Genomic DNA, 10,016 nt, shown 5'->3' on the forward strand with positions numbered 1-10,016 from the left:
AGTTGATCATTGATCTTTAGCCGTGTGTGGTGCCCCCCTCCACCATAATCCACCTTGGTCATATCGTAGCGGTGCTTAGGCGAAGCCCTGCATCGGTAGCTTCATCAACACCGTCATCACGCCGTCATGCTGACGGAACTCTCCCTCGAAGCTCTACTAGATCGTGAGTTCGTGGGACGTCACCGAGATGAACATGTGCAGATCGCAGAGGTGCCGTACGTTCGGTACTAGGATTGGTCGATCGTGAAGTCGTACGACTACATCAACCGCGTTGTCATAACACTTCCGCCTACGGTCTACGAGGGTATGTGGACGACACTCTCCCCTATCATTGCTATGCATCATCATGATCTTGCGTGTGCGTAGGATTTTTTCTTGAAATTACTATGTTCCCCAACAATGGGGCAGCTGATGGCAGCTCTAATTAAATATGGCGACTCTGATGGTACCAAGGACCCCGAGCCTGATGATGAAAAGATGGGAAAGGGAAAGAAGAGTGGCAACGGTAAGGGTCCGCAGCATAACTCGGTGAGTCAGGGGGGCAACAGCAGTGCAAGGCTGATGGTAACTCGGATTTTGTGGCTAATACCAATACGCGGAACAATGGTCAGCGTTGTAAGGGGAGGCTGCTTCCTCAGACAGGTGGATCAGGTCCCACTCTTGAGCAGTTGCTGAATGAGACCTGCCCAAAGCATGGTACAAAGGAGAGGCCATCCACTCACCTTTGGAAAGATTGTACAATCATGAGGGCTTTCAAAAATTCTTATTTATTCCACAACAACCATGGGCCGGGCCACGGCTCAGGTTCTGGTGGCGGCGGTTTTCATGGCCCGGGTTATGGTGGTGGCGGTTCTAATTCCGGCTTCTAGGGTCACCAACAACATCAAGGTAATGAGGGTGGTTACAATCAAGGTAATCAGGATAATTACAATCAACAATCCAATCAAGGGGGTCAGCAGCAGTCTGGATACCAAAGTCACCCAAAGCAGTTGAATAGCGGGCAGTACCACGTCTTCACCACAAGTCTATGCAAGCGGGACCAGAAGCTTCATAAGAGGGCTGTGAACGCCGTTGATCACGCAGTTCCCCATTACTTGTGATGGTCTGAGCAACCCATTATGTGGAGTCGAGCGGATCACCCGCCCCGGGTCGATAACACGGGTCACTTGGCTTTGGTGGTGGTGCCTCAAGTTGGTGGATACAAGTTCACTAAGGTACTCATGGATGGAGGTAGCAGCATTAATATCCTTTATTATGATACGTTCCGTCGCATGGGGTTAACCGATAAAATTCTTAAGCCGTCCAATACTGTTTTCCATGGAGTGGTGCCTGGTAAGTCGGCGTACCCTATATGCAAGATTGAGCTGGAGGTGGCCTTTGGAGATGAGCATGATTCCAGGGCCGAGAAGTAAACCTTTGAAGTGGTCAAGATCAGAAGCCCGTACCACGTTCTGTTTGGACGGTCGGCTTATGCTAAGTTCATGGCATGACCTTGTTATGTTTATTTGCAGCTCAAGATGTCGGGTTACAAGGGAACCATCACGATGCATGGAAGCAGGAAAATAGCTTTGGAGTGTGAAGAAGGTGATGATGCTTATGCTGAGTCTGTCTGTGCAACAAAGGAGTTGAAGTTTTATAAAGACAATGTTGATCCGGCGGATATGACGTCTTTGAAAAAGCCAACTATAGAGCATCATCCGGTGTTGAAGTTTAAGTCGGCCGATGACACTAAGCTAGTTGACTTTGTTCCTGGTGATTCATCCAAACAGTTCAGTATCAGTGCTAACTTGGACCCAAAATAGGAAAGCGCGCTCATCGAGTTCATCTGTGAGAATCAGGACATCTTTGCATGGAAACCTTCTGACATGCCGGGTGTACCGAGGGAACTCGCTGATCACACTCTAAATATTGATCCGAATTTTAAGCCAGTCAAGCAATTCCTTCGTCGTTTCATGAGGAAAGGTGTAAGGACATTGGTGAAGAAGTGGCCCGGCTCTTGGTGGCTGGGTTCGTTGTTGAAGTCTTTCATCCTGAGTGGTTGGCTAATCCGGTGCTGGTGCTTAAGAAGAATGGCACTTGGCGTATGTGTGTGGATTACGCGGACTTAAACAAGGCTTGTCTGGCTGATCCTTTTGCTCTCCCTCATATTGATCAAATCACTGATGCTACGGTGGGTTGTGAGCGTTTGAGTTTTTTGGATGCTTACTGCGGTTATCATCAGATCAAGATGGCAGTTAAGGACCAGGAGAAGACAACCTTTATTACTCCCTTGGGAGCCTTCTGCTATGTGTCTATGCCTTTTGGGTTCAAGAGTGCCCAGGCGACTTACCAGCGATGTGTGCAGAATTGTCTTCACAGTCAGATTGGGCGCAATGTTCATGCTTATGTGGATGATATTGTGGTGAAATCCAGAGAGAAGGAAACTTTAATAGATGATTTGAAGGAAACCTTCGACAATCTCCGGGTCTACAAGATGATGCTTAACCCGGCCAAGTGCGTTTTTGGTGTGCCAGCAGGCAAGCTTTTGGGTTTTCTGGTTTCTAACAGAGGCATTGAGGCTAACCCGGAGAAGATCAAGGCCATTACCTCCCTGGCAAAGCCGGCGTGTATCAATGATGTTCAATGTCTGGCGGGTGCTGCCCTAAGCCGGTTCATAAGCCGGTTGGGTGAGAAGGCCATACCACTATACCAGATGATGAAGAAAACAGATAACTTCATCTGGAGTGATGCTGCTAATGATGTGTTTGAAGCTTTGAAGAAACAGCTAGCTGAGCCGCCAGTCCTTGCTACTCCTATTGATAAGGAGCCATTGTTGTTATATGTGGCTGCTAACACCCGGGCTGTCAGCGTAGCTGTTGTGGTGGAACGAAAGGAAGCAGGCAAGGAATATCTGGTTCAGTGGTCGGTTTACTATATCACTGAAGTGCTTATTGAGTCCAAGCAGAGATATCCACACTGACAGAAGCTCGTTTATGGGGTGTTCATGGCCAGCCGGAAGCTTAAGCAATATTTTCTAGGTCATCCCATCACTGTGGTCAGTTTTGCTCCCTTAGGGGATATTATTCAAAACAGAGAAGCCACAGGGCGGGTGGCTGTCGGTGTCAAAACCGGCGGATCTTGGGTAGGGGGCCCCGAACTGTGCGTCTAAGGCTAATGGTAACAGGAGGCGGGGGACACAATGTTTACCCAGGTTCGGGCCCTCTCTATGGAGGTAATACCCTACTTCCCGCTTGATTGATCTTGATGATATGAGTATTACAAGAGTTGATCTACCACGAGATCGTAGAGGCTAAACCCTAGAAGCTAGCATATGATTATGATTGTTGTTGTCGTACGGACTAAACCCTATAGTTTATATAGACACCGGAGAGGGTAGGGTTACACGGAGTCGGTTACAGAGAAGGAGATTTACATATCCGAATTGCCAAGCTTGCCTTCCATGCAAAGGAGAGTCCCACCCAGACACGGGACGAAGTCTTCAATCTGGTATCTTCATAGTCCAACAGTCCGGCAAAAGTACATAGTCCGGCTGTCCGAGGACCCCCTAATCCAGGACTCCTTCAGTAGCCCCTGAACCAGGCTTCAATGATGATGAGTCCGATGCGCAGATTGTCTTCGGCATTGCAAGGTGGGTTCCTTCTCCGAATACTCCATAGAAGATTTAGAACAGAAGGATCGTGTCCGGCTTTGCAAAACAAATTCCACATACCACCGTAGAGAGTACAATATTCCACAAATCTAATCTGCTGACAATTTTTTCATAGCGTGACATCACGCCGCGGCCCAGTTATTATACGACCCGTTTTTCCCAGCCTACTACTGCACGTATCATGAGGTGGTTTTATTGGCACGTCTTGTCGAAGCAGAGATCGTGTTCCCCTTATCACGGGATCCTCATCAATACGGGTGTGGATAACCTAATCGTGTCGTTAGTATGACTCCTGGTTTTAGGCTAGTTCCAAACGGCCACGCGGAGGACGCTTGATATTCACCCTCTTTATAAAGAGGTCCAGACCTGTTATTTTCTTTCCACGCCCAATCCCTCCCTTCCTACCTCGAGTTCCAACACCCAAGGTCCAGGTTAAGCGCTTCGGATCTTCAACCATGTCCGAATCCAACCTTCAAGGCCGGTGGATGGCCTCTTCTGTTGCAGAGGAGGACATCAAGAAGCTTAGGGAGGCTAGGTATCTGACCGCCGAAATCCCCCACAAGCTACCTGCTCAAGGGCCCGAACCCAACGAGAGTGTTGTATTCGTTTCCCACTTCCTCCGAGGGCTAGGATTTAGTCTCGATCCCTTTGTAAGAGGGCTCATGTTCTATTACGGGCTAGATTTCCATGATCTAGCTCCATATTCCATCCTTCACATCTCGTCGTTTATCGTCGTGTGTGAAGCCTTCCTCCGCATTACCCCACACTTGGGCTTATGGCTCAAAACCTTCAATGTGAAGCCGAAGATGATCGACGGGCGATACGCGGAGTGCGGAGGCGCTATAATAAGCAAAGGTGCCGATGCCCTATGGCCAAAGGGCTCCTTCCCAGAGGTGTCCGACTTATGGCAACGGGAGTGATTTTACATCACAGCACCCCGAGGTACAAAGCGGGCGGCCGCCCCAGCCTTCCGCTCGGGCCCTCCGCCCCAACTAGCGTCATGGGTCAACAAAGGGCTGGACTGGGGGCCGGTTAATGACGTGCTGACATTGCAAATCCGCATCCGGGATCTCCTCAAGAGGGATGTCAGTCTCGTCAAAGTAATTTAGGTAATGCTAGTTCGTGGGGTCCTGCCATGCCAATGTCGATCTCTCCATATGTGGGAGTTCAACCCGGAAGGACCGCGAACTATTCAACACTTCTTCGGCGTGACGCTCAAAGGGATGTATCGGTTATTCTTCGGATCACGAATAAAGTATCTGGACACCACTGAGGATGCGGGTTTGAACTGCAACCGTCCAGGTACCCAAGTAAGTAACTCCGTGACCGAACATGCTGTTATTATATTTGTCACAAGATCCTTTTGAAAAATTGCCCTCGGCCAGGACTGGATAAGAAAGGCGGAGAGGATCAGGTGTTCGGCCCCTCTTCCTGAAGGCATGCCGGATCCTGTACTAACCAGGATGCTGGCTTGCGCACCCTATCAAGTGCCATCAGGAGAAGATGAGGGGAGGAATAGAGAAGCCGAAAGCGAGCTTCATACATTACACATCCAAACCGAGGGAATTAGTGCCTCCGCGAAGGAGGGTGATTGGGGAGGTGAATCTAAAATCCCCTCTCCCCACGGGAAGAAGAGGGCCGCCCCTGAAGACTTGGAAACAAAGGTTTCCAAACGAGGGAAGAAACCTTCACCAGGGGGCCCTGCCCCAGAGGGCATCCTTACCGCATAGCACCCACAAGGGGGTCAGTCTTCAGCCGAGCTGTATGTGAATAAAGGTACATAGGTAAATATGCCCTGCTCTTTTTCTGAGAATAACAACCGAGACATATGTTTTGCAGTCCGACTCATAGCCCTTCTCCACAATGCTCGTCTTCGGGGGATCTTCTTCCGGAGATGATGGAGAGCGAAACGCCCCCCCTGCTTCCCCGCTTCGTGAGACGGACAACCCTGAGGTGTCGTCGCGGAGGATTTCTCCTGATCCGCAAAGGCCAGAAGGCAACCCTTCGACCGCTCGAAGTCTGGAGTTCTCGGCTCCTAAGGAGACCAACAGAAAAAGCCCGGGACTATCCGGTGTACAACCGAACACATTGATGGATCTTCTGGAGCAAGCGGTTATCTCAGAGGCACATCGTACCTTAATGGGTATGGTGGTTGAGAGGATCTCATCCGCCAAAAGCGGATTGGTTGAAGCTTTTATGAGCTTACTAAGAGGCTTTGAGGTACGCAAAGTAATATATATATATTGCTGACTGTACCGCACACGCTAGGTGTACTTTGTATAGATAGTAGCCCCTGAGACTCTGGTTGCCGTCCAGAGGCGGCAAGCAGAGGATCATAGTCTCAGGTAATGATAGCGTTGCTTTCATGCGCAGGCGGCTGAGAGGCCGGCGGCTGACCAGACTGCTAATTTTGCCGAATTGAGGCGACAGCTTGACGTGGTGGATGCGGACATCACGCTTGTGAACAAGCGGCTTGACGAGGCACAGGGTATGTATATTTGGGTGGTCAGCAAATATTAAGAGGAGCATGATGCTAGTATCTATAATATGTTTTGACTGCAGATGGAGCTACCGCCGTGGAGACCCTTCGGGCTGAACTTGCCCGAACCAAGGAACAAGCCAGGAGAGGTAATGCGGCCGCCCTGAAGGCGGCCGAAAAATTAAGAGCCGAACAGGCTGCTCTTTGCCAGAGCGAAGATAAAATAGCTAACATGGCTATTGAGCTGCAAAATGCCGCCAACCGATATGAGCTCCTTGAGAGGGAAAGACAAGCAAAAATGGCTGACCTGAAGAAGGCCTTAGAAGCGGCCAAGGAAACTCGCTCTGAAATCAGAGCGGCGCGGGAGGAGCTTCGTCAAGCCGGAGATATCACGGCTGCGAGGCCCTTTTTATTGCGGACGAAGTTCGATGATCCGAAGTATGCCCCTCTTGATCAATTATGGAGTTCTATAGATGCGTACTTGGATTTAGCAAAGAGTGCTGTTGATGCGACTGGGTACTTCAAAGATCAAAAAGATCATGAGGTGGAAAATTTGTTCTGGTCACAATTCAGCGCTCAAAAGCGTTCACTACTATTGAATGAGCAAATACCCGAGTGGGACGAGCTCCATAGGTTGTCCGGGCTTGCCATGAAGTCTGTCATGGATCATCTTTGGCCAAAGGAGCCAAGTCTGGATAGTTATGTTGGTTTAGTGCAACGATTTCTTCATGCTGTGCCGCATATCAACGCTGTCAAGAGGTCGGCGTGCATAGAGGGTGCACGAATGGCTCTTGCTCGTGTGAAGACATATTGGGCGAAGATGGAGGCCACCGCTGTTGCAACCAGGGGTCCGCCTGGAGGCCAGGACTCGCGCAAGCACTATTTGAAGAAGTCCTAGAAGGTGCCCGTTTAATAGAGGCTCGGTGCTCAAAGAGTACCATGTTTGAGTGACATGTATCTTGATTGTAAGCAATGCTTTTGAGAGTAAAGGCTATATTTATACTTTTGCCCGTAAAGTATTGTACTGCCTCCTATGCGGCCGTTTATGTATGTATGTATATAACCTGAAAGTTTGCAGTCGTCGGCTTGAGCCCCCATGCACATAATGCGGGGGTGTTCGGTAAGGCGCATAAGCACACTTGATCCAACGTCTTGGTCCGTTAAGGAGGTGATAGCACGACGAACAAGGCAATCAGACTATATAGCTTTAACACTTTCACTTAGCCATAGGAGTTTGATGGTGGGGCTACTATATAGCCCCTGTTATGTGCGCGCTCATCCGAATACGGTGCATGTACATACGTGACCGGGAAACTGGTCCTTTGTTAAGGTGGAGGAATCCTGAAGATTCCGCTAGGTCATCGAGTGGTTGACCAGTCTCTCGCTTTATCATGACAGTCAGTTTTCGGCTTTCTCTACTGAGGTGCTCATCCAGATGAACCAGGGCACAATCGCAGTAGTTATCCTGGTGCCACCTTAGGCGATAGAGCTGAACATAAGGTAGAAAAACGCGGGAGCCGGGCAAACCCAACTATTTACCAAAGACGTGATTTGTAGTTGATGCATATAATGCCAAACTCGCGATGCCGAACACTCCCGAAGGTATTCGGACTTTAAAACATATACCGAGCTGAGTATCGCCCTCGATAAGGATCCCTGAATTTCCAGATACGTGCATTAATCTGGCATGACGAAGGAACTTGCCAATAACACCGGTATCCCTCCTAGTTGTTTTAAGTATCTAGAGGGTAGGAGGCAACAAGAGACAATAAAAAATGTTTACACAGGGTCTTAATATGAAAAGAAACCTTTGAACGGGGCCCTGATGCACGTCTGCGCCTTTGTCTCTGTTGTGCCGTATCCTGGAAGGGTGTAGCACGATGGTCATCTGTAAAAAAGAAAAACCAAAGTAAAACAATCTGGTATGATCGTGCGAAAAGTTGGCTATTCTTAATGAACCATGAAAATGCAATCTATTATTGTATTAATAGGGTCGAGCCGAACTATGGGCCATTTTACATGTAGGCAGCCCCTAGCACCACAAATGGGGGTATATTCATCGACCCAAGCTCAGGTTTATCTGGGCTGCTACAACTAGTGGTGTGCCAGACACGTCTAGCCGTGTCCGTGGTCTTTACGACCGATCGTTTGTTCGGATTGGGGAGGCTGTTCAGTGGTTCGGCTGCTAGAGCCGTCACATATTCTTCCGCACGTAGGGAGCGCTCTGTATTTCTACTGATTGTGATGACGCCACGTGGACCAGGCATCTTAAGTCTAAGATAAGCGCAATGCGGTACTGCATTGAAACGAGCGAAGGTCGTTCTTCCGAGTAGTGCGTGATAGCCGCTTCGGAATGGAGCGATGTCGAAGATTAATTCTTCACTTCGAAAGTTGTCGCGAGAACCAAATACAACCTCTAATGTTAGAGAGCCCGTACAGCGGGCCTCTACGCCTGGTATTACTCCTTTAAAGGTGGTACTGCTTTGGTTGATTCTTGACGGGTCTATCCCCATCTTGCGGACAATGTCCTGATATATCAGATTAAGACTACTGCTACCGTCCATATGGACTCGGGTGAGATGGTATCCGTTAATTATTGGGTCGAGCACCAAGGCAGCCGATCCTCCATGCCGGATACTAGTCGGACGATCCCTGTGATCGAAAGTGTCACATCCCTAGTTCTGTCCTGACCTATGCTTGCTTCCATCTGTGCATCATATTTAAATTTTTGAAACTTGAACTGAGGGAAATTGGAAGCCTCAAAAACTTAAATAAAAGAGGGGCAAAGAACCCTGGAAAATGCATTCAATGTTTTCAAAATGGCCTTAAATAATGTTGGTTATATTTTGGCAAGGGTTTTGCACCAAACCAAAAATAATGAACATTTTTGAGGAATATTTTGAGCACTGAATTTAAATCATTACTTTATTTGCATTTGGAACTATATTCCTAACTTATATAGAATATATTTCCAAATACCCTGAAACATTTTATGTGCTTTTGGAAAATTCCATTAAGCAGCATAAATATTTTCAGAGGAGTTTTTGGCATTGTTTGAATTATTTTTAAATTCAAAACAGTGGCAAAAGAATTAAATAAAAGTAAAACAAATAGAAATAAAAGAGCAGAAGCCTACCTGGCGCTTACCTGCCCAGCCCAGCCGGCCCAGCTCCTCCCGCTGGCCCAGCCCACCGCCGCCTCCCCCCCCCTGTCGCCTTCCTCCTCGCGCCAGTAGGCGCAGGCGCGTGGCCGGAGCGCGCGGGCACACGCCCAGGCCACCTCCTGCCTCTCTGCCTGTTTCCCCGTCGCCCTGAGGATGCCACGCACCCCCTGGACCGCTCTCACTCTCCCCTATTCCTTCTTCTCTCTTCTCTGGCTCTCTCACTCGCGCGACCGAGGACCGCCGTCGCCGCCGCTCGTCGCAGTCGTAGCCACCACCGTCGTTCCACCCCACCAGAGTGACCAAAGGCTCCGCCTCGACGCCCCCGACATCTCCATGGAGCTACGCAACGCCGGGAGCCCTGCATCGCCGCCCACGCCGTCTTCCCCATCTCCGGCCGCCCGAGATCGCCGTCGTTGATTCGTCGTCACCAAGCCATCCCCGAGCCCACTAGTCTGCTCTGCGAGTTCACCGTGAGCACCGGAATCTTTCCCCTCTCTCCCCTGCCTCGTTTGCACCGCATAGCTATCAAATCCGCCAGAGCCGCGAGCTTACCACCGCCGGCGATGTCGCCGCCGCCGCGCTAGTCGCTGGAGCTCGTGTCCGAGCACTCCATCGTGCTCAGCACGCTCCCAGTAGCACATATCACCCCACCACCATCGTGCTCAACAACGAACTCCGGCCACCGCCTTTGAGCTCGTGGCCGTCCACTCCGGCCACCCCCGGCC

This window comes from Triticum dicoccoides, chromosome 4B (assembly GCF_002162155.2).
Source record: "Triticum dicoccoides isolate Atlit2015 ecotype Zavitan chromosome 4B, WEW_v2.0, whole genome shotgun sequence".
Lineage (NCBI taxonomy): Eukaryota > Viridiplantae > Streptophyta > Magnoliopsida > Poales > Poaceae > Triticum > Triticum dicoccoides.